This window comes from Mustela nivalis (assembly GCF_964662115.1).
Source record: "Mustela nivalis genome assembly, chromosome: 1".
NCBI classification, from domain to species: domain Eukaryota; kingdom Metazoa; phylum Chordata; class Mammalia; order Carnivora; family Mustelidae; genus Mustela; species Mustela nivalis.
In genome coordinates, this window is record NC_139020.1 from 195640979 (window position 1) to 195666610 (window position 25632).

The 25632-nt window shown below is 44.9% G+C and overlaps 1 protein-coding gene across 4 annotated transcripts in view; it reads left to right on the forward strand.

Annotated features, from left to right (window-relative positions):
- Positions 1 to 9679: 9679 nt before the first annotated feature.
- Positions 9680 to 25632, forward strand: part of DCAF1 (DDB1 and CUL4 associated factor 1) — an 82951-nt gene continuing 66998 nt past the window's right edge. For 2 of the 4 annotated variants that reach the window (XM_082702152.1, XM_082702153.1), the window contains exon 1: positions 15186 to 15365. The gene's annotated coding sequence lies outside the window, so the exon portion shown is untranslated. Of the gene's footprint in view, positions 9977 to 15140; positions 15366 to 25632 lie in introns of those variants that run through there. The other 2 variants (XM_082702151.1, XM_082702150.1) reach the window with 2 other exon arrangements.

A 25632-nucleotide genomic window follows, 5' to 3' on the forward strand; every position in this document is an offset into this window, starting at 1 on the left:
AGCCAGTCAAAGGGAACTGGGCTGAGGGTCTCAGAAGAGGGGGAGGAAAGGAAGCACTGAGCTCCTGCCTGAGGAGTCCAAAAAATACCCCCTTCTCTTACAATCAGTACCTTTTTTGGCTTGAAGGAGTTTCAGCGTTTTTAAATATCATCACAATGGCCCAAATGGGGTGAGAATGACCAGGCAGACTCCCAACCTAAACTGGGGTAAAAGAAGGGGAGGGGACACAGGGCAGGCCAGGTCAGGAGAAGGAGTGAGAGTTGAGTGAAAGACAGGGAAGAATTCCCAGCAGGGGAAACAGAAGAGGCAAAGGCTAAGGAGGTGGGAACAGCGTGAGTAAGATAGAAACAAGACAGGAGTTGTGAACAAGGCTAGGGTCACAAAAGCCCTTGTAAGCCACAACTGAAAGTCCAAGACAACTTTCAATTTAAATTGCACTTAGAGTGGAGGTTAGGGGATCATACCAGGGGGAGTGAGAACTCTATGGTGGCCTGAGCAGGAGATGTCTCTGGCCTAAACTGGAGGGGAGGGCACAAATGGACAAATGGAGTCAGAGCTGTTTAGGAAACAACATGGCTAGGTCTTGCTAACTGAAAGTGGGGGTCATGGAAAGGGAGGAGTCAGGGTGACACCTGCCTACCCAGAGATGTCTTTCGTGGAGAGGGGAGCTCACCTGAGAGGCAGAGAAGCAGAGCTAGAAAAGGTATGGTTGTTTTGAGTCTCGTTGCTCAAAGCAGGAACCAGAACAAACAGCTCTGGCCTTCCTTGAGAGCTTGTTAGAAATGCAGTTGCTAAGGACCCAACCCAAACCACCATAATAAAGTTCAAGGCTCTCACTGATTCAACACTGGAGAGTCATCAGTGTCAGCCCCAGTCCTTTGCCCTTGGCTTGTTCTCTACCCAGTTTAATCTGTCAGGAATCACCGAGAATGTCAAACTCTTTGGCATCAAAATTTGTAAGTGGTGAGCCCTGGATTTCAGGGATCTGTGAAGACCCTGACTATGTATGTAGATTTTGAGGTATATGGCAGTTTTCTGGGGGAGAGATTCCATAGCAAGATAAGGACCTATAAGACAAGTAAAATAAAGAACAAAAAACTGGAGAAAATTCATGAAACCAAAAGTTGTTCCTTTGAAAAGATCAATGAAGTCAACAAACCTTTAGCTAGACTAGCCAAGAATAAAAGATTACAAAATCTGATTCAAATTGTTAAAATTAAAAAATGGAAGTGGGGACATTACTAATGATCCTCAGAAAAGAAAAAGATTATGAGAGATTACTGTGAACAATTGTATGCCAACAAGTTAGATAAGTTACATGAAATGGGCAAATTCCTAGAAACACAAAACCTACAGGGACTAAGTCATGAAGAAATAGAAATTTTGAGGGACCCATAGCTGGTAAAGAGATTGAATTAGTAATCTAAAATATCCCAACAAATAAAAGCCCTGAACTTAATAGCATCACTGGTGAATTCTACTCAACATTTGAAGTATAAATACCAATTCTTCTCAAACTTTTCCAAATAAATGGAAAGGAAGGAACCCTTGCTAACTTATGAGGTGAACATTATCCTGATACCAAAGCCAGATAGACAATACTAGGAAATTTTGGACCAATAATCTTTATGAACACTGATGCAAAAATCCTCAACAAAATATTAGCAAACCCAATTCAGCAGCATATTAAAGGAATATACACTACATCAATTGTGATTTATTCCTGGAATGCAAGAATAGTTCATTGTACTGCAATCAATCAAGGTAATACAGTAATATACTACATTAACAAACTGAAGGGACGGAAATCCACATAATCTCAACTGATCCAGGAAAAAAATTGACAAAATTCAACACCTTTTCATGTTAAAGTCACTAAAAAAACTAGTAATAGAAGGAAACTACTTCAAAATGTAAGAGACATATATAAAAAGCCCACAGCAAAAAGCAAACAAATAAGCAAACAAACAAACAAAAAAACTGCAGCAGAAATCACAATGAAAATCCAAAAGCTTTTCCTCTAACATCAGGAACAAGGTAACAATGCCCCCTTTTGCCACTTTTTTTTTTTTATAAACATATATTTTTATTCCCAGGGGTACAGGTCTGTGAATCACCAGGTTTACACACTTCACAGCACTCACCAAAGCACATACCCTCCCCAATGTCCATAATCCCACCCTCCACTTTTTTTTTTAAAGATTTTTATTTATTTATTTATTTGATAGACAGATCACAAGTAGGCAGAGAGGCAGGCAGAGAGAGAGAGAGAGAGAGAGAGGAGGAGGAGGAGGCAGACTCCCTGCTGAGCAGAGAGCCCTATGCGGGGCTCTATCCCAAGACCCTGAAATCATGACCTGAGCCAAAGGCAGAGGCTTTAACCACTGAGCCACCCAGGTGCCCCCCTTTTGCCACTTCTATTCAACAGAGTACTGGAATTTCTAGATGGAGCAATTAGGCAAGAAAAAGAAATTAGAAGCATCCTTATCAGAAAGGAAGAAGCCAAATAATCCCTGTTGGAAGATAATAGGATTTTACATGCAGAAACCTCTAAAAATTCCACACACAAAAACTGTTAGAATAAATGAATTCAGCAAAGTAGAAGGATACAAGGTATACAAAATCAGTTGCATTTCTATACATCAGCAATGAAATAAACAGAAATAACAAGTATTGGCAAGGACATGGAGAAATTGGAACCCTTCTGCACTTTCTGCACTGTTGGTGGGAATGTAAAATGTTACAGCCACTGTGGAAACTGTACGGTGGTTCTTCAAAAGATTAAAAATAGAATTACCATATAATCTAGCAATTCCACTCCTAAGTATGGACCCCCAAAAATTGAAAGCAGAGTCTCAAAAAGAGATTTATTTATTTATTTATTAAATATTTTTATTTACTTATTCGACAGAGAGATACAGAGAGAGCACAAGTAGACAGAGCAGCAGGCTGAGGGAGAGGGAGAAGCAGGGTCCCCATGGAGCAGGGATCCTGATGTGGGGCTCTATCCCAGGACTCTGGGATCATGACCTGAGCTGAAGGCAGCCACTTAACCGACTGAGCCACCCAGGTGCCCCAAGTTTATTTTTAAAGATTTATTTACTGAAGAGAGAGAAAGAGTATGAGCTGGAGGGGGAAAGGGAAAGGGAGAGAGAATCTCAAGCAGACCCCCCACTGAGCGCAGAAAATGTTGTAGGGCTCGACCTCACAATCCTGAGATCATGACCTGAGCAGAAACCAAGAGTCAGATGCTTAATGGACTGCGCTACCCAGGAGCCCCTCTAAGATATATTTGTATACCCATATTCCTAGCAGCATTATTTGCAACAGCTAAAATGTGGAAGGAACCTACCTGTCCAGTGATGGATAAATGGATAAATGAAATGTGATATATATACACAATGGAATATTGTTCAGCCTCTAAAAGGAAGGAAATCCTGTCACATGCTACAACAGGGAGGTCATTTGGAAGAACAGTCATTTGGAAGACTAATATTTTATGGTTCCAGTTTTATGAAGTATCTAAAGCAGTCAAATTCATAGAACAGAAAGTAGTATGGTAGTTGCCAGGGGCTGGGGAGAACAGAGAATGGGAAGTGAATGTTAATGGGTGTAGAATTTCAGTTTTAAAAAAAATAAGAGTTCTGGAGACTGTGGATGGTGCTTATGGTTGCACATTATCAATACATTTAATGCCACTGAACTGTACACTAAAAAAGATTAAGAAGCGGGGTGCCTGGGTGGCTCAGTGGGTTAAGCCTCTGCCTTCAGCTTAGGTCAAGATCTCAGGGTCCTGGATTGAGCCTCACGTTGGGCTCTCTGCTCAGCTGGGAGCCTACTGCCCCCCTCTCTCTGCCTGTCTCTCTGCCTACTTGCGATCTCTCTGTCAAATAAATAAAACCTTTAAAAAAAAGGTTAAGAAGATAAACTAAATGTTGTGTGTACTTTAGTACAATAAGAATAATTTTAAAAACCAGAGAAGAGTTGAGAACTGTTGAGATCCAGAGTAAAGTATCCACAGTTGGATGCAGGGTTACAAACACAATGGAATACTCAATATTGTTTGAGAGCAAGGTCAACTTTTGCTTCTACAAGAAGCATTTATTTTCTCCGTAAGCATATCAGAGGTTGAGGAGACGCTGATTCCATCCTTAAAGAGCTGTATATCAACTGTCCTGAACGCTCTGACTCTCTTAAGCAGCCTTTGGGGATCCCAAAACATGCTCACTGCAACCTTTGTCACATCATATGGATGTTTGTGTGGCTCTCAACACTAGGAGCTGTGAGGCAGGACCCTGTTTCCTGCCCGCCACATGGTACTCCAAGAATGAATGAAAGAATGAGCAAATGAATGACCATCAGGAGGGAGATGTTCCTACAGTTCTAAGCAGGAGGAGGGAAATTGCAGTTTGGACTCTTCCCATGGTTCTCTCCACTTGCTTCTTTCCACTCTTTGCAGCCTGCCCCTGCCACTTGCCACTTGCAGGAAGCCTTCCCAGACTATGCCCAGCTACCATGTTGAAGGATAGCTCATCTTTACCATCTCCCCATACCTGGAGAGGAGTAGGCAAAGGGATCACACAAGGAGCCACGAACTGCTTTTTTAGGTAATAAGGTAGGCCTCGGGAGGGAGGATGTGGAACAAGGCTCCCTGCTCCAGACCCCAAAGGAAAGGTGCTGAGATGTTTGCTCATCCTTCCCCAGGGCAGGGGTCCCAATAAACCTGGTAGAGGCCAGGGAGCTACCCAAGCCCCTCAGGGAAGAAGATGATGTCCTCCAAGGTGGCATCTTCAATAGGCTGCTAGATGAGGGGGTATGTACCACAGGCCAAGCAGTCTTGGGTGCTGGCTGAATGCTCACCTCCTGCTCCTCCTTTCCTGATAGAGGAGAGAGGAGGAGCTCTAGACTTCATCCTTATAGCTGAACAGGCTTGGACAAGTTAGTTAACTTCTCTGAGCCACAGCTTACTCATCTGTTAAAATGAAGCAATGTTGGGGCACCTGGGTATCTCAGTGGGTTAAAGCCTCTGCCTTTGACTCAGGTCATGATCCCAGGGTCCCAGGGCATTGGGCTCTCTGCTCAGCAGGGAGCCTGCTTCCCTTCTCTCTCTCTGCCTGCCTCTCTGCCTACTTGTGATCTCTATCAAATAAATAAATAATTTTATTCATCACAAGTAGGCAGAGAGGCAGGCAGAGAAAGAGGAAGGGAAGCAGGCTCCCCGTTGAGCAGAGAGCCCGATACGGGGCTCGATCCCAGGACCCTGGGATCATGACCTGAGCCGAAGGCAGAGGCCCAACCCAATGAGCCACCCAGATGCCCCCAAATAAATCAAATATTTTTTAAAAATGAAGCAGTGTTGCCTACCTTGTAGGACAGTTTTTTGTTTTTTTTCCCCCCAAGATTTTATTTATTTGACACAGAGAGAGCGTAAGTAGGCAGAGCAGTAACCAGAGGGACTAGAAGAAGAAGCAGGCTCCCCACTGAGCAGACAGCCTGCTTCTGGTCTCCATCCCAGGACCCTGGGATCATGACCTGAGCTGAAGTCAGATGCTTTAATCCACTAAGCCACCCAAGCACCCCTACCTTATAGGACTGTTGAAAGAACACTTTGAGGGTCTGAGCCTAGAACCTTGCTCAAAGGAGGTGCTCAGTGCCTGCCTGGACTTAGCACAGAACTCAAGCTGCACAGAGGTCAGTAACTGCCACCAGAGGCCTGGCTGTAGCATCACCAGTTGAACCCTGTGACTGAGCTAGTGACAAAGCCTCTGGTGCCTCAGCATCCTGAGATAAAGGGTGGGACAGATCTGTTCCTGCCATCTCCCTCTCATGAGTGGCAGCTGAGAGGAAACCACGGGACAGAGACAGCTTTAGAAAAAAACACAAAAGCCAACTCATATTGAGCAATTACCTGGGTCAGGCTAAGTCCTTTATGTCCACTAGCTCATATAATCCTCGCAGACACTGTAGGAAGGGTACTATTCTCTACATCTATCAGTTTTATTTCTGTCCATTTTTAGAGCAGTTTTAGGTTCACAGCAAACCTGAGCAGAAAGTATACAGATCCCCCAACCCCCCTGGCCCCCTCAGCCTCCCCAACTATCAACATCCTCCTCCTAAGTGGTACATTTGTCACAGTCAGTGAACTATAGTGAAGTATAGACCGATACATCATCACCTCCCAAAGCCTGTATAGTTTATATTAGGGTTCACTCTTCGTGTTTGTACATCCTATGAGTTTGGAAAATGTATGGTGACAAGTATAGTTTTAGTTTTTAATTTATTTTTACTCAAGCAGTGCATGCTTAGTGGTTTCAAAGCTAAGAGTACAAAAAAGGCTTCTATGAAAAACCAACCCTGTCCTGCCCACTCTCCTTTCTAACCTGGGCCCAGGCCAAAATGGGACCAAATGGCCAGATTGGCTGAAAACACCCTCCACCCCAAGGTCAGTCAGGGGTCTCCAATAAGACTCTAAAATCCCAGCTGACTTTTTTTTTTTTTTTTTTTTTTAAGATTTTATCTATCAGTGAGAGAGATAGAGAGCAGCAGGCAGAGGGAGAAGCAGCTTCCCCACTGATCAGGGAGCCTAATACGAGACTCGATTCCTGGGATCCTGACCTGAGCGGAAGGCAGACACTTAACCGACTAAGCCTTCCAGGCACCCCCAGCTGACTTCTTTAGAAGCCCCAGAAAGCATGTATGGACTTCTTCTGGATGAGGAGAGCTAAAGTCCGGCAAAGGAAGGCTGCTTTGATGTGAAGCTGCTGGGCTGGAGGAAGACTGGTTTCTAGCTGGTTGTGTATCCTGGGAAAATTTCTCCCCTCTGGACTTTGAGGTCTTCAAGTGAAAAACCATAGGACTGGACGGCCGATCAATGGGATCTCACCTGTGTTGACAGAGGGAGTCTGGGCTTTGGCTGCTTAGCAGCCCAGTCTCTGGTGCTTTTCCTGTGACTTGGGGACTTCCTTGTAATGACCTTCAAAGCAGGCACTATTACCCCATTTCACAGATGAGGAATTGACACCCAGAAGGGTTGTCAGGGCCACATGGCTAAAGAGGTACAGGGGCAGGATTCTAAACCAGGGTGCATGCTCTTCTTCCCCGGGGCTGGATCACTGACCCTTCTGGCTTTCACTGGAATAGGTGCTCTGGCGTGTGTGTGTGTGTGGCAGGTGAGTGGGTGTGCAGGTAGGTGGAAGACAGGTTCCCATGGCTTCCAATAGCAGCAGAGGCCCGCTTACTCCACCCCCAGGATTTCAGGTCTCTGGGCCCCAGCGCAGGGTGAAGAATATCACATCCACATCCTGTTTGATGCAGGCCTCTCCTCCCAGACCAGTAGTAGTTTGAAGCCTGGGCTGTAGATGAATCACCTGTGGAACTTTGGGAAACAATGATGCCTATGGCCCATCTTTAGAGATACTGATTTAATTTAGATGCAATTGGGTCTTGGCACTGGGAGGTCATAAAAACCTCACAGGTGATTCCAATGTGCAGCCAGGCTTGACAGCCTTGGACTAGCCTGCTGGCTCCCTGAAGAGCCTTGTTTGTTGCTTCAGCATGCCTGGCCCTAGGGAAAGTCTGCTCTTCTTTGCCCTGCCTCCCTAACCAGAAGGGCACAGCAGCCTTTGTTCTCAGGTACAATGTAACTAAATTTCCCTGTAACAAGGTCCATAGTACCATCCCGAGACTTTGCTGTCCTCTGCAGTATAGCCAAGGCCATGATGGTTTTTTATGGATTCTTACAAACAAAAGCCCCTGGAATCTAGTCTTAGCCTGGTCTGGGGGCGAGGAGCTCATCCTGCTTGAGTCCCCTCTGCTTTGCATCTCTGGGGGAAAGAAATGGGGAGGGCAGGGTTTGCTCTCCATCTGGGCTGTCCTGGGTATCTTCAGGCTCCCAGCTAAGGCTTGCAGCCCCTATGGAATCAAATAGGTCCTGCTGTCAAAAAAGTATGAGGACAATTCTGGAGGTTATAAGGATCTCAGAAGAGAGTCAGGCAAATTTGGATGCTACCTAGGGATTGAGAGTCTCTAACCTCCTGCCTACTGAACTCAGGTACAGAAAGGGGCCTGAGGTACTCCTGACCTAGGACGCCTAGGTGGGCTCTGTGATGCTGACTAAAAAATCCGTAAGAGAGAGTCAAAGTTGGGGGCAGATGGCCAGGGGAGAGGTGAGTTGGGGATGTATCGGCAGGTTGTAACGAAGCTGAACCAGAACTAGGAACTAGAAGTAGTGGTGGGGGAAGATACTCAGGGCAGGTCTCTGAGGTGGTCCCTCAGCTTGTTCTCTTTCTTCATAAACCCTGGGCTTTGAAGTCACGGATTCACGGCAGGTCAAGCCTGGAAGGGTCTGGAAACCACATGAAGGATAGTTTTCAAAGTGAGTTCCTGAGAACCCTAGGGAATTCCTCAGAACTGTTAGGAGCTCTGCCACACTGTGTCCTGCAACTCCCAACATGGCTCCTTTTATCTAATTAATGAACCACTGTACAATATTTCACAGGGAAAACAAAACAAAATGATTCTACAGTAAACTAATACTAACAAAATTTGAAAACCACAGATCCAGTAAGTTTCTGAGGAGAAACTTTCCCTGGGTCACCCTCTAGTCTTTTACTTAGGCCAGGCCTGTCCCCACAGCTCACTCACTGGCTCCACAGAGTAGACAGCCCTCTATGGAGGCATGGCTTCCACGCTAGGACAAAAATGGCTGACAGAGGAGCCACGTGAGGGAGGGCCACTCTCCATAGAATGAGCAACCCAAGAACTAGACCTGCAGTTCCTGAGAGGAGGGTGAAGCTGCTTTGGCTCTAATGTCAAAAGCCCTCAAGATTCCAGTCTGTTCTTACCCTGAAGGAAATGTAGGGACCTGGCCTCAGAGGCAGGGCTCTGCGGTTCCTGGCTGCTCTATCACCCCCTGGGACATGAGCCTTCTCTTTAAGGGAGACAGTTCAATCCCTAGACTGTGGGCCTTTGAGGCCAGGGACATGTCACCTCTACCTTGTGCTGCATCCTCCTCAGCCCAAGAGACACAGGATATGAGGCTAGGCCTAGAGCTAGAACTCAGGAATGCTGAACTTCACTGAAAATATCTTTTTGTTGATTTGTTCTTCAAACAAAGCTTCAGTGAACTGTCTTTCCCCATCCCCCACATACAAACTGCAACCCTTTCACAACAGTGGTGACTTTTCACCTTAGATGTAGTGAAGCTTTCTTCTCCCTCCTGTCTTCTTTTCTGGGTTGGCTTCTCTGGTGGTGAGTCTCTAGACTCTGGATACAGTAGGCTCTGGAGACTCCCATTTCTTACCCTAACCATCTTCTTCCTCAGAGCAGTCCAATGGGTGAGGACATCCGGAGGCTATCAGGGCTGCTTATGGATGCAGCAGAATTTGAGAGCATATGCTTGCCCAGGAAACAGGTGATGACCATGACTGTATTGCACTGAGGAGAAGATCAGGTGCCCATCTTGGAGGTCTTAAGCTTTCTTTGCCACGGAACATCTAGAACATCAGTGATCAGGACTTTTATACATACCGAGTTTGTGTGGGACCCTCTGTTCCCCCTCTTCCCCGGCATCTCAACAGACAGGATGATGGCCAAAGACCACAGACCTAGGCTCCTATTGTTCTCACCTGTTGACCATGACTAAGATCTGAGAAATGGTCCTCATTCTCAGGTCTTTGCCTGACCCCCTCGTGCTTTTCAGGCTGAACTGTCCCAGACCCCACACCTCCCTCTGGAGTCCAAAGGTCACTTCTGAAGCCCTCTGTACCCCAGGTCATGCCCGCTAATCCCTGCTTGTCCTGGTCCCTGATCCTGTGGGGAGGCAGACAGTTTTGTGACTTCACAAAAAGCTATCCTGTGACAAGTTTGGACCGGATGAAGCAGGAGCTGGGCTGAGGGGCTCCCCCCAGAAACATCATGTGACTTTTCATGGAGAGACATCCCCACCTCTGAGGGAATGAAGAGGAGCTGGCTCATGGTGAGAGCCCAAGACATCTTCTACCTTTAGAAACTCCTTCCCTTGATGACTTCGGCTCCCAGGCCTAACTGGATATTCCCGGCTACACTGGCAATATTTTTCAGAGGTCCAGGCCCACTGCAGCAAGTTTTAGGGAGGGCCAGAAGCTGGTGGCTACTTCAGGTGGTAGTGGTGGGCCTCTGGCCTCTGAATTGGAAGTCAGACCAGCCTCCTCTCATTAGACAAAGCCATTCTTCTCCAGGCTTCTCAAAGTGAAAGAACTGATGGAAGCTTTATGTGATCTGTAGCCTTCATCAGGGTCTGCCCCAGCAGTCTCCAGTGTACCTTCAAACGAGTCAGGACCGAGAGCCCTGAATTCCACAGAAAGGTCTCGTAACCACAAGCAGGTATTGCCAAAAATCCAAGGTCTTTTCTCTCCAGTGCTGACTCCACCATTCTTTCTTCTGGAAGAATTTATGATTCCAGGAGCCTGAGGCAAAAGAGGTTGGGGGTGTTTTCTTTTTACCTTCCTTGCACCTGTTCCCCAACCTCTACCCTGGAGCATAGCCTCTGGAAAGGGCAGGCCCCAGGAGTCAGCAGGGATGTTAACTGGCAACTGGGCTGAGGCATCCAACAAATCCTGGGGGGAAACCGGTGGGCAGAAGTTGACCCTCTTCGTGCTATAGCCCTTGTTTGTGCTAGGTGGGTTCCTTGTGAAGGTAGCCCAGGGTTTATCATCTCTGGTCACCCCTTCTGCCCTCTACCTTGATTGTGACATCACCATCCTGCAAGAGGATGCAGGGTAAAGAAGCAAGAGTGTTCTGGCCAAGGGTTCCAGATTCAGGCTTTGTCTCAACAGGGAGGCAGTGTGGACAGGCTGGTTTGGGGAAGGTGACATGTCTGGCTTCACATCCAAGGGGCTCCTTGGTCCACTATCTTCACTCACCCTTTATCAGTGGTAGCCCTTGGAGGCATGAAGAGGTCTAGGAGGAGATCTATTTTTTTTTTTTAAGATTTTATTTATTTATTTGACAGGGAGAGATCTCAAGTAGGCAGAGAGGCAGGCAGAGGGGGAAGCAGACTTCCCGCTGAGCGGAGAGCCTGATGCGGGGCTTGATCCCAGGACCTTGAGATCATGACCTGAGCTGAAGGCAGAGGCTTAACCCACTGAGCCACCCAGGTGCCCCTAGGAGGAGATCTTCTTCTTCTTCTTCTTCTTCTTCTTCTTCTTTTTTTTTTTTAAAGATTTTATTTATTTATTTGTCAGAGAGAGAGAGGAGCGAGAGTGAGCACAAGCAGACAGAATGGCAGGCAGAGGCAGAGGGAGAAGCAGGCTCCCAGCTAAGCAAGGAGCCCGATGCGGGACTCGATCCCAGGACGCTGGGATCATGACCCAAGCCGAAGGCAGTTGCTTAACCAGCCGAGCCACCCAGGCGTCCCAAGGAGGAGATCTTCTTAAGCCACCCTCTGATCCATGCAATTTTCTGTTCTGGGCTGGGACAGAGAGTGGACAGGTAATCTCCCAGGTTGGTTGCTCCTCTACTTCCCAGAGCTTCCGAAAATATTCCTTAGAATTTTTCTGGTGGGGAGCTCATTTCTCATTTACATGAGGAAAACCTAAGCTCTTTCAGCAGGCAGTCCTAGGGGGCAGAGAGAAACCAGTCAAAGAATTGCCAATGGGGACAGCATTAGACCAAGAATAATCGAGATAAGAGTAGTCATCCCTTCCCTAGCATTTACTGTGTGCCGGGCCTCAAGCTAAGCATTTTACATGCATTCTCACATTTACTCCTCAATGTTAGAAAGAAGATCTTATTCCCACCTTCCAGTCAAGGAAAAACTGACATTGAAGAGGTGAAGGTTTAGGCCAGGGTCCCACAGTTGGTAAAGGGGAGCACCAGTATTAGGATTCAGGTCTGTTTTCTTCCAAAGCTGGACCCAACTGCTGACCCATCTCCTTCTGCAAACTCTTTCCAGTAAAGAGGAAAAACTATGTTCTCATTCCTGACCATAGGTGATAGGGTTAAAGAGAGAAGGGTGGAAGGGAAGAATTTGAGCCTGATATCACTCACATCATCAGCTTGTGGCTAAAGGAGCCTTGACTGCTTGGACTGTCTAATCTTTAATGAGACTTACTGGGAGACAGCTGTTCTGATGTCCTATTTTGCAGTTGATTTAAGAGAGGCTCTAGGGGCCACTGGTGGGGAGTCCTTGGGGTTCGTGGCTGAGCAGTGATTCTGCAGGGGGGTTGCCAGATAAAATATAAGATGATCAGTTCTCTTTCAGATAAATTTCAGATAAACTGTATTTAAAAAAAATTCAAGTATGTTCTAAAGATTGCATGGGGCTTTTCTGGAGGTTCCGCAGTCTTGCTGGAACCCTAGTGGAGAGGAGGTGGGGTGGGTCTCTGGGAAGGATTCCTGCTTCACTTTGCATCTGAGCCTCAGGGCCCTCTATGAAGTTGTACTTGTGGGAACAGGAGGCAGGGACTGGGTTCTAGAGATGGCTGCTGCTGTGGCCACTGGACAAGGTGGGTTTGAACTTGTCTTTGTAGAGCCCCAGTTTCTCCCTCTGCAAGGTGAGGGTGGTGGATGTGGATGCTGTCACACAGTGGCTTTTGTGCACACCACATGGGCAGTGGGGCAGTGTTCCACTTTTCTAGGTGGCTGCCAGGGTTCCCAGGCAAGGGGAGGGCACCAAGTGAATGACTTGGAATTCCCTCTTTGTCCAGCTGGGGGAGGGTCCCCAGAGCGTCGTTATAGCCCTAAGCCTCTCCATGCTGGCTCCTGGGACCCTTGGACACTTGCAGGAGCAGTCTTGCTCAGCCAACAGTAAAGCAGGGGTGGATGTGGGATTGCTGGCTTTGTTTTCTGGCTCCAAGAAGTTGTAGGAGGAGGCACAGGAACTGTGTGTCACCAAGGTGGGGGTGAGCTGGTGGGAACACCTGGGTTCAGTGGGCCTGGATGTAGGTGACTGCAGAGAAGGGGTGGTAGACCAGGGTGGAGCATCCTGAGGCCCAGAAGACGTGATGCTATTGATTTTCGTACTCCAGTGCATGGGAATGCTTAGCTGCCCAGGGATGGGCAGCTCTCTCTCTTTTTCTGCCACCAGGCAGCCCTGTAAGCGTGACTTAGTGCCCTTCGGATGGTGGCTGCTGCTTTCTGAGGCACACCACAGGGAGGGGTTGGACACAGGCAGAGCAGGGGGAGACAATCAAGAGATATCCCAAAGAGGCCAAGGAATCTCTTTCCAGTGATTCAGGAGCGATGTGTCAGAGCGAGTCAGGTGTGTGGGTTTGTGCTTGTAGGTACTAAGATGTGAAAGTGTTGTCTGTGAGGACTGGTGCCAATGCATAGGTGTGCATGTCTGTGTATCGGGCACATGTTCCTGTCCTGTGGAATGTGTCAGTGCGCATGCTTGGAATGTGTATGGTGCCTGGAAACCAGGGTGCTGTCCCTTACATTTCTCAGAGTGGTAGACTGGGTGTACTAACAGTTGTGTGGCTGTGTGTGTGTGTGTGTGTGTTAGCAGGGGTTAGGAGGCTGCAGGCATTATGGAGCAAAGATTCTGGAGAGAACAGCTCTAGAGGCCCTGTATAGCTCCTGTTCTGCTTCCCCAGCCTCCCTCTTCTCCAAAGTTCCTCTTTGTTGCTCTTCCATCCCATCACTGACCCAGGGCTGCAGCCTGGGTTTCTGAAGGGGAGCAGTGCCATCTGGTGGCAGAGTGAGGCTGCGCCAGGAGCTGGTGAGCAGGACCCTGGGTTCACACAAGAGCTGTTTCAGGATCCCAGTCTATAGGAAAATCACTGCTGTGCTAGCTAGACCATGGAAGGAGGGAGGGTATCTGAGGCTTAAATGTTCCAACTTCATGCATTTTGGGTTCATGGCTCAGGAAGGCATTTCAGGAAAGTCAGCTGAAAGAGTGCTGGAGGATAGGTGTAGGACAGTTGTGAGTGCAGTCTCTGGGTCCACAAACCTGGGCCCTGTTCCTTGGGCCGCCTCTCTGAGCTCAGATTTCTCATGTGTAGAGGTGGCTACCCATATCTACCCTGTGGTGGTTGTGAAGGTTGTATGAAAAAGTTTGGGTTAAACTCTTGGCTTAGAGCCGAGCCTGCTGTAAATTCAAAGGAAATGGTAGTACCCATTACTAATACAGGCAAAGTTCCAGAAGCACAGAGAAGTGAGCTGTGTGTCATGGCAGGTGAAGGGGTTGCAGAGAGGTCTGTGGCACTGTCACCTCATATTCTAGAGTTTTGTGCCTGAGCAGCTACTCCAAGTTACACACTCAAATGAGGAGGGAGGTCTCTTTTCTGGAAAGAGAGGAATTGAATCAGGAGACCCACATCAGGCACTAATAGCTTCTTACCAGTTGCGGAACCTGAGCACAGCAACAGGCTTGCTGTGTCCTGTGTTCCCACCCCTGTGAAAATGTTGTTTGTAAGGACTCCATAGCAATGCATAGAAACTTGCTCAGTACTCCCAGAGAAAGAAAGGCTGGGTAGGATCTTGTCAGGTAGAGATTCTGTCGGCTGCAGAGTCACATTTATTTTTCATGTCTGTAAAAAGGGATCCCTGAGTCAGAGTCAGGAGTCGTTCTGGTTCCACTGCTACTTGGTTGTGGGATGTTAGGCAAGTCATTGGTCTTCCTTTTCCCAGTTGCAAAATAAAGGACTTAATTTAGATGACCTCTGAGCCTTGCCTTAATCTATGGTCTTTTAGTTTTTTCCCTTTTCTCTGCCCCACATGAGACCTAGGATAAATATTTATTGATCCTTCAGGTTAGCCCTTGAACATAAAGACAAAGGAAAAGCAGTGTCTTCTTTTTAATGAATGTTGTGATTTCTAATATGCTTGTGGGAGATATTTTCCGAAATACTGTTATACTCTAGGTATAATGGGGCAAATGACAGAATAGAACAGAGGCTCACCCCTGTCACAGAGAGCTGAATAAGGTACTGAGAAGGTGTGAAGTGGCTGTAGCGCTGACTTGGATGGATCGGGTCCGCCCCTATTCGCTTCCGCCTGCCGAAGGTGCCAATGAGTACACAGCAGTTCGAGTCTATACGGAAAAACTATAAGGCCCAGAAGTCAATGCGCGGAGAGCTAGTACACAAGCACCAATGTAGACTGGTAGGCCCCTCCCCTACAAGCTGAACTTCATTTCCCAGGAGGCTCCGGGGCTCTTCGATTTCTTCTTCCGCCCACTGCCCCGAGCCTCGCGCCAAGTCGGGGTGCGCGCGCGCTCGCGCGCGGGGCACGTAGCACGCGAGTGACGCATAATATGTGGGCCGCTCTGCATCTGTGGTCGCGCTGTGTGTGAGTGAGGGAGAGTGAGTGCGGGACCTGAGGCGGTGTGTGTGAACTGTGGCCGCTGGCGGGGTCAGGGGGGAGCGGCGGAGCCGCCCGGGAAGGTGAGTGGGGGAAGGAGACAGACGGCTCTCTCGGAAGGCCAAGAGAGGACAGGGCGTGTGGCCGGGCGGGAGAGAGAGTGGGCGCCGGACTGGGGGAGGGGCGGCACCTGCCTGGGCCGCCGGCGGGGAGGGGGCGGGCCGGGCCGGTGGGGAGGCTGGGTACGGGGCCTGACAGGACTTTTCCTTCTCCAGATTCTTGGTTCGGGGGCGGGGCCTCCACGGTCTCCCAGTCCGCAAAAGAAGCTTCCCGAGAGTAACTCTTCCGCGCGGATTGGGGGGCACGGGTGTGCTTGCCCCTGCCTGGAGGAGAGATGCTTCTCATTCCCCTCGTCAACCTTTCTCCTTCCACTCTTTCCATTTTCCGTTCCGTACGGGCTGGGGGGCTCCATCTTCTCTGCCGTACGGCGGCCCCCTTCCCGTGCTGTCTCCGCCTCCAGCTCCAGTCACCTGGGCGGGCTCTCCCCTCCCTCGGCCTCGTGCCACCTCCCTTTGCACCCGTCCGGCTTTCTGACCGGGCGAGGGGGGCGGAGCTTTCCGGGCACTCCTCCCCCCACCCCCCCGGTGGAGGGGAGGGGTGGAGAGAGAGGTGTGTGGGTCTTGCAGCGTGGAACCAAACCTCAGAGTGCCCGCCAAGCTTCCCGGGAGCCTATTTCCGGGGATTATAGTCGTTTTCATCTGGGGTGACAAGCATTTGCTTAACTCTTCTCTTCCTAGACGGTTTCCGTCTCACTTCCTCTTACACAAGTGTTAGCGCTTGGGTTTCGCATTTGTTGATGAATAATTTTGGAGTGTGTAATGGTTGTTTTTGAGTCCAAAATGAATTGTCTTTGCATACGTCATATTGTCCTCAGTTTTTCTTTACTCTGCCTTTTCTGCGAAGCCTTTTAATTACTATACACGTTTAATTATTAGCATCATCTTCCTGTTATACACGCTTTGTTAATGTACAGAGTGAGGGGTTCATTGGCAGTGTCTTCCTGTAATTTTCTTTTTCCTGTGTACTGGAGTTTACCTGTAAGGTTTATATAAGCTTGTATATGTAGACGCTTTAGGAATTGATTTAGTATATTTTCGCGTGATGCTGTCAAGATTTTGGTATCTAACAGTATTATCTATTTTCGAGTCGTAATGTATTTTGGTTGTTAATAGATACAGAAACTGGAGACTATAAAGGAAGTCCTCGAAATCTCTTGAGTAGTTGAGCACAGTGTTTTACTGTTCTACCTGTTGTACAGTTATTAAACTTAATAGGGGAGGAATCTGGTAGAATGAACCACAACGTGGTTTGAAGTGAATGAAATTGGGTTTATATCAGTTTTATTATTTTATTATTATTATTTTGTTATTGTCACGGACACTAATAGAAAATTGTTTTATGTGATTTTATATGTCATATTAATTATTGGGTAAGTTTTACTTGAAGTTCCAAACTTGGATTTCTCACCCCCTCCCCCGCCTTTTTTTTTTTTTTTAAATAAAGAAGAATGCTTTCAGACATCTGTTTCATGATTTTAACCTTATGAGGTCTGTCCTTAACGTGGACTTGATTTTAGGCTTTGGCGTAGTTTATGCTGAATAGGCCATTAGGTATTATGTATTTGGGGAGTACAGACTTTATGATTTAAAGTTACAAAAGTTTACCAAAAAATAGCAGAAAAATGATAGTGCTGGGTTAATAACCTGTCCTGGAAAATCTTTATCCTACCATTACCCCTCAGAAAGCTGTTACCTTTGCAAAAGTAATAGGTATTATGTTTCCTGTGTGTTCTTCCAGAGTTATTTTATTCTAGGGACAGGTGCATGCATGTGCCAACACACACGTTTGGCTTTTCTCATTTGACATATATTTAAGAGCTGGTTCAAATTAGCAAGGAAATGCATCTTAATTTTTTCAACTTCTTAATTATGGAAGTTTTCAAACAGTTGAAAGAATAGTGAAATGAACACTTGTTCATCCATCCAGATTTGATGATTATTGATACTTTGTTATATTTTCTCTATAGGTGTGTGTATTTCTTACTTTGTGGAATCATTGGAAATCACTTGCATACACATCACCCTAACATATTGGCAGGAAACCTTTAGGATAAAGACATTCCACATATTTTTTGTAGGGCTTTATATTATTTCATTGCATTTAACCCTCACAACCTTCACAATAGCCATTTCCTTTTTACAGATAAGGCAGTTGAGATTTGGAGAAGTTAAATAACTTGACTCTGATCTCACAGTATTACCATTTGCAGAGTTGGCATATGAATGCTTGAAACCCTTTTCTAAAGTACCAGTTGATTGGTCTTTGGGACTTCTCTCAGCCCATTCTGTCATCTGCAAAAAAGGGCATGGTGGTTGTGAAAATTCAGAGTAGCATAAGAAATTAGCCAAAATCTGTCCCATATTAATATTCAGTAATTGGTAACTATTGTGTCATTACTGGATAGGCCATAAATTCTGTGTACCACTTAAAGAGCTCACTTTAAAACATGGTGAATTGACTAGTGTACTTTCACTGTTCAATGTGCAGGGATGACTGAACCTTTAACATTTTATATAAATTGTTTTTCATTGATAATGAAATGAATTATTATCGATATTATTTTAGTCTGAGTTTATATTTTTCCTGGGCAAGTGATCATTCCCAAAGTTATAATTATTAAGTGTAATTCATTGTAGGTTTTGATTTTTTGTTTTAAATTTTTTTAAAGATTTTATTTATTTATTTGAGAGAGAGAGAGAGAGAGCATGAGAGGGGAGAAGGTCAGAGGGAGAAGCACACTCCCCGTGGAGCTGGGAGCCTGATGCGGGTACTCGATCCTGGGGCTCCAGGATCATGACCTGAGCTGAAGGCAGTTGCCTAACCAACTGAGCCACCCAAGTGCCCTCGTTGCAGGTTTTGAAAATAATGCCAAAAGAATATGTTTCTAAATTGAACTCTAAAATTCTATTATTTAAATGCTCTTGAGTTGACCTTTATTAAACCTAATATTTTCCTTTAACTTCAGTGTTATGTGCCCTACTATGTTGATCACTTAAGTTGTCCAAGAGGCATTTCCTCCTGATATTCCTTTTTTTTTTTTTAAAGATTATTTATTATGAGAGAGAGAGAGAAAGCGCGTGCATGCGCGTTCAAGCTGGGAGAGACAGAGAAGCAGGCTCCCTGACGAGCAAGGAGCCTGATGTGGGACTCGATCCCAGGGCCCTGGGATCATGACCTGAGCATAAGGCAGCGGCTTAACTGACTGAGCCACCCAGGCGTCCCATCCTCCTCTTTTTTACACTTTATATTTTTATTTTTTAAAAGATTTTATTTTTTTATTCGACAGAGAAAGAGCAAGCACAAGCAGGGGGAGCAGTAGAGGGAGAAGTAGATTCCCCACTGAGAAGGGAGCCTGATGTGGGGCTCAATCCCAGGACCCTGGGATGGTGACCTGAGCAGAAGGCAGATACCCAACTGAGCCACCCAGGCACCCCTTTATTTTATTATTTTTTTATTTTTAGCTTTTTAAAGTAGGCTCTGTGCTGCACATGGACCCCAGTGTGGGGCTTGAACTCATAACCCTGAGATCAAGACCTGAGCTGAGATCAAGAGTTGGATGCTTAGCTGACTGAGCCACCTCCGTGCCCTTGTTTATCTCCACTTTAAAAAAAAAAAAAAAAATTGTGGTGGGGTGCCTGGGTGGCTCAGTGGTTGGGCATCTGCCTTCAGCTCAGGTCATGATCCCAGGGTCCTGGGATCGAGCCCCACATTGGGCTCCCTGCTTGGCGGCAGCCTGCTTCTCCCTCTCCTGCTCCTCCTGGTTGTGTTCCCTCTCTCACTGTCTCTCACTCTATGTCAAATAAATAAATAAAATCTTTAAAAAAATTTGTGGTAAAATTCGTATACCATAAATTGACCACTAACCATTTTAAAATGTTCAATTCATTGGCATTTAGTAGACTAATGATATTGTGCAACTGTTACCTCTTTCAGTTTCAAGACATTTTCATCACCCCATTTCCATCACTCCATATCTTCCCCTTTCCCAAGCCCCGGGCAACCAGGAGCCAGCTTTCTGATGGATTTACTTATTCTGGATGTTTCACATAAGTCGAATCCTACAACATATTACCTTTTGTGCCTGCCTGCTTTCACTTAGCATATTTTAAGTTTTCATTAGTGTTAACATGTATCAGTACTTCATTTCTTACTATGGCTGAATAATAGGGCATTGTATGAATGTAACTGTTTTGTTTATGCATTCATCTTTTTATGAATATCTTTTGGTCGTTGTTTCCATCTTTTGGCTATTGCAAATATGCTACTTTGAACATTTGTGTGTAAATATTTCTTTGAATGTCTGTTTTCTTTTCTTTTTTTTTTTTAAAGATTTTATTTATTTGACAGAGAGATCACAAGTAGGCAGAGAGGCAGGCAGAGAGAGAGAGAGAGGAGGAAGCAGGCTCCCTGCTGAGCAGAGAGCCCGATGTGGGACTCGATCCCAGGACTCTGAGATCATGACCTGAGCCGAAGGCAGCGGCTTAACCCACTGAGCCACCCAGGCGCCCTGAATGTCTGTTTTCAATTCTTTTGGATATATATATCTTGGTATGGAATTGCTAGGTTATATGGTAATTCTGTATTTAATTTTTTCTTAAAACTTTTTGAGAAGAGGCCAGACTGTTTCCATAGTTGTGCCATTTTATGTTTCCATCAGTAGTGTGCATTCCAGTTTCTCCTGCCTGTGCTTGTTATTTTCTGTTTTTTTGGTTATAGTCATTCTAGTAGGTGTCAGTGGTATCTCATTGTGGTTTTGATTTTCATTTCTCTGGTGGCTTATGATGTTGAGCATATTTTCATGTACTTGTTAGCCATTCGTGTATCTTTGGAGAAGTGCCCATTCAGGATTTCTGCCCATTTTAGTTAATTGATTGATTGATTGATTAATTATTGCAAGAGAGAGTGCGCACACCTGAGTGAGCACTAGCTATAGGGAGGGGCAGAGGGAGAAGCTGATTCTTCTCTGAGTAGGGAACCTGATCCGGGATGCGATCCCTGGGATCATGACCTGAGCCGAAGGCAGAGGCTTAACCCGCTGAGCCACCCAGGTGCCCATCTTCCTATTCTAAAATGAGGTTTGTTGTTGTTGTTGTTGTTGTTATGGAATTGTAGGAGTTCTTTATATATCCTATCCAGAATCCTTATCAGATATATGATTTGCGAATACTTTCTCCCATTTCATGGTTTGTCTTTTCATTTTCTTGATAATGTCGTTTGATACACAAAAGTTTTAAAGGTTGAAGTCCAATTTATCTTGTTTGTTGATTTGTTGCTTATTCTTTTGGTGTCACAAGTAAAAATCCTTTGCCAGTTTCAGGGTCATGAAGATTTACCCCTATGTTTACCTCTAAGAATTTTATAGTTTAAGCGTCTGCATTTAGGTCTTTGATTCATTTTGAACTAATTTCTTTTATGTGGTATGAGTCAAGGATTCAACTTTATTCTTTTGCATGTGTATATCCAGTTTTCTCAGCACAATTTGTTGAAATACCATTAGACTTTCTACTAAGAGTCTACTGGTCTTTCAGTAAATTCTTTCCCTATTGAATGTTGTGGCACACTTACTGAAAATTAGTTGGCCGTAAATGTGAGATTTTTATTTCTTCACTCAAAGAGTTCTTTTGCCGTGGTGTATGTGTCTTCTCTCCTAACACCCATACCATAGTGTTTTACTCACTGTAGCCTTGTACTAAGTTTTGAAATCAGAAGTGTGAATTCTTCAACTTTGTTCTTTTTAAAGAAGACAGTTTTGGTTTTCACTGTTTTCATTTTTGCAAAAAAATGTCATTAAGATTTTGATAGGGATTGGATTGACTATTGACAACTTTAGAGAGCATTGACATTTTAACAATATTAAGTCTTCTAATCCATGAACATAGGATGTCTTTCCATATATTTATTTAGTTTTTCTCTATTTTTTCCCAGCAGTGTATTGTAGTTTTCAGTGTATGTAAGTCTTGTGCTTTTGGGGTTAAATTTATTCCTTAATATTTTATTATTTTTGGTGCTATTATAAATGATATTGTTTTCTTTTTAGAATTTATTTTATTATTATTATTATTATTATTTTTTAGTAATCTCTACATTCAGTGTGGGGTTCAAATTCACAACCCTGAGATCAAGAGTTGCATGCTCTTCTGAGTGAGCCAGCTGCCCCAATAAGATTGTTTCCTTAATTTCACATTTGGAGTGTTCATTGCTGGTATATAGTAATATACCTGATTTCTGTGTGTTGATCTGTAGTCTGTAATTTTGCTAAAATTTCTTAATTAGCAGTAATAGGGTTTTTTTTTTTTTTTTTTTTTTGCAATTTCTCTCTGTATAGAATCATGCACGTGTGAATAAGGTTAATTTTACTTCTTCTTTTCCAACTTGGATGCCTTTTCTTCCTTTTTCTTGCCTGATTCCTATAGCTAGAACTCTAGTACAATGTTTAATACAAGTGTGAAAGCAGGTATCCTTGTCTTTTTTGTGATTTTGGGGGAGAAAGCTTTCAGTCTCACCATTGAGTATAATGTTAGCTGTGGGTTTTTTTTTTTTTTTTTTAATGCCCTCTACCACGTTGAGGAAGTTCTCTTCTATTCCCAGTTTGAGTGTTCCCTCCCTCCCCCTAAAGGGGTAATGGATTTTATCAAATGCTTTATCTATATCAGTCAGATGAACATGTATTTTTTTCTTCATTCTATTATATTACATTAGTTGATTTTTAAAAAAGATTGTATTTATTTATTTATTTGACAGAGAGAAAGAGAAAGAGATCACAGGTAGGCAGAGCAGCAGGCAGAGAGAGAGGGGAAAGCAGGCTCCTGGCTGAGCAGAAAGCCTGATGGTGCCTGATCCCAGGACCCTGAGATCATGACCTGAGCTGAAGGCAGACACTTAACCCACTGAGCCACCCAGGCGCACTCATTAGTTGATTCTTTTTTTTTTTTTTTAAGATTTTATTTATTTATTTGAAATAGAGAGAGAGAGATCACAAGTAGGCAGAGAGGCAGGCAGAGAGAGGGAGAAGCGGACTCCCTGCTGAGCAGAGAGCCTCGATCCCAGGACCCTGAGATCATGACCTGAGCCGAAGGCAGAGGCTTAACCCACTGAGCCACCCAGGCGCCCTCATTAGTTGATTCTTGTATGTCAAACCACCTTTGCATTTCTAGGATAAATCCCACTTGGTCATGATACATATTTCTGTTAATGTGCTGCTGTATTCAGCTTGCTAGCATTTTGTTGAGATTTTTGCATCTGTATTGATAAAGAATATTTGTAGTTTTCTTGTGATGGCTTTATTTGGCTTAGGCATCAGGATAATGCTGGCTTCGTGGAATAGATTAGGAAGTGTCCTTCTATTTTGTGGGGGACTTTGAGATTGATGTTAATTTTCTTTTTTTTAAATTTTATTTATTTGACAGAGAGAGATCACAAATAGGCACAAAGGCAGGCAGAGAGGGGGGGGAAGCAGGCTCCCTGCTGAGCAGAGAGCCCGATGCGGGGCTCGATCCCAGGATCCCGAGATCATGACCTGAGCCGAAACCAGAGTCCTAACCCATTGAGCCACCCAGGTGCCCCAATGTTAATTTTCTTTAAACATTAGAGTTCACCAGTAAAGCCATCTCTCTCTTACACTTTTAGGATGTGTCTTTGGAGCTTAATTTTGCTGTTAACTGCTTTGCACGGTTTCTAGATCTTTATCATAAAATGCCCCCCCCCATTCCTCAAGGTTGTGAAGGTCATGAAAAACAAGGAATAACTCAAAAACTCATAGACCAGAGTACGTGAGGGAGACATGACACCTAAGTGCAGTGTAGTATCCTCGATGAGATCTTGGAACAGGAAAAGGACGTGAATGGAAAAACTGCTGAAATCTAAATCAAGTTGAGTTTAGTTAATTACTATATCAATGTTGGGTTTCTTAATTTTGACATTATTCCACTTTAAAATAATATGGTGGCATTAGGGGAAACTGAACTGGGTGAGGGGTATATGTGAATTCTTTCCAATATCTTTGCAGCTTTTTTTGTAAATCTAAAATTATTCCAAATAAGGTTATTTTAAAAAATGCATAGTCAGTTACAGTAAAAAATACAGCCTGAGTTTTTAAGTTAAAGTCAGAGGTCCATATTAGTCACACCTGCAATATTTCCTTTCTGTGACTCTGGCTATAAAGACTGAAAATGTGGACTCTTCTCAGTAGAAAAGAAGGCTTTAAGGGCGCCTGGGTGGCTCAGTGGGTTAAAACCTCTGGGTTTGGCTCAGGTCATGATCCCAGGGTCCTGGGATCGAGCCCTGCATTGGGCTCTCTGCTCCACAGGGAGCCTGCTTCCCCCCTCGCTCTCTGCCTGCCTCCCTGCTTACTTGTGATCTCTGTCTGCCAAATCAATCAATCAATCAATCAATCTTTAGGGAAAAAAAAAAGGCTTTAAATTAAAAAAAGTTTTTTTTGAAAAATTTGTTTTCCTTTAGTGACATGGATCACTATTCACTATTAGTATTGCCTCTACTTTATTAAAACACAAATGTTTACATTTTAGAGAGTTGATGGTATCTTTCACAAGTATTTCCTTTGGTCTTACGGTAGGTATCTTTAGAAGAATCAGTATTAATCCTCGATCAGTCAGTAATCTCTTTTTAGTGTTAGACTGTTTTTATAGAATTGTTGCTATTTCTGTGAAAATACAAATTTTGGGTGGAATGTCTGACATGTTGATCCTAAGACTACTTTGGCAAAGAAGTTGATCTGTAAACCATCTAAACATTTGGGTCTCGTTTACCCCTTTTGGAGCCCCTTATAAATAAGCCTCTTTTCTTCATACAGCTTTCTCATGTAGCTCCTGCAAAGCTTGTCTCAGCTCCCTGTTCTGTATCCCTGGGCTGACCACTCAACCCAGCAACTTCTCTGTCTCCAGCCTCTCATGCTCCTAGGAAGTCAGCAATGAGAGATCTTAGGGAGCCTGAGGGACAGATGGACTTATTATAATGCTCCTTCCAAACTTTCATGTTGGTAGTGATATCCACTTTAGTTCTTGGGTTTTTGTTAACAATTGACAGGGACTGGAGCACCTGGGTGGCTCAGTCGGTTAAATGTCTGCTTTTGGCTCAGATCATGATCCCAGGATCCTGGGATGGAGCCCTGCATTAGACTCTCTGCTCAGTGGGGATCCTGCTTCTCCCTCTCCCTCTACCGCTCCCCCTGCTTATGCCCTCTTGTGCTTGCTGTCTCTCTCTCTCTCTTTTAAATAAATAATTAAAAATTTTTTAATTTACTTATTTGACAGAGAGAGACAGAGTGAGAGAGTGAACACTGAGCTGAAAGCAGACACTTAATGACTGAGCCGAGCCACCCAGGTACTTCTCAAATAAATAAATAAATTCTTTTTTTTTTTTTTTAAAGATTTTATTTATTTATTTGACAGACAGAGATCACAAGTAGGCAGAGAGGCAGGCAGAGAGGGGAGGAAGCAGGCTCCCCGCTGAGGAGAGAGCCCAATGCGGGGCTCGATCCCAGGACCCTGAGATCATGACCTGAGCCGAAGGCAGAGGCTTTAGCCCACTGAGCCACCCAGGCGCCCCAATAAATAAATTCTTAAAAAAAAAAGGGGGGAGTGCCTGGGTGGCTCAGTGGGTTAAAGCCTCTGCCTTTTGCTCAGGTCATGATCTCAGGGTCCTGGGATCGAGTCCCGCATTGGGCTCTCTGCTCAACAGGAAGCCTGCTTCCTCCCCTCTCTGCCTGCCTCTCTGCCCACTTGTGATCTCTGTCCAATAAATTAAAAAAAAAAAAAAGAATTGTCAGGGACACATTATTTATCTTTCATATAATTTTCCCCTGAAGACTTAGAAGAGAAAAATATTTTGGGAGTGATTTTTGCCACCTTTCCTGTTAAAAAACATAGCTTCAAAGTTTTAGACCTCAGAGAGCTAGAGTAGGGATTGGTGTGTGTGTGATATGTAGGTGTATACATTTCTTTAAAAAAGATTTATTTATTTTTAGAGGGAGGGGGAGGGGCAGAGGGGGAAGGAAAGGGAAAGGGAGAGAGACTCTGAAGCCAACTCCTCAGTGAGCCCAATGTGGGGCTTGATCCCATGACCTGAGACTATGACCTGAGTTGAAACCAAGAGTCAGATGCTTAACCCACTGAGCCACCCAGATGCCTCAGTTGTATGCGTTTTTTTTTTTTTTTTTAGCTTTTTTCTGAATGGCAAAGCATGAAAAGGGACAAGACCTGAGGTTAGAACAGC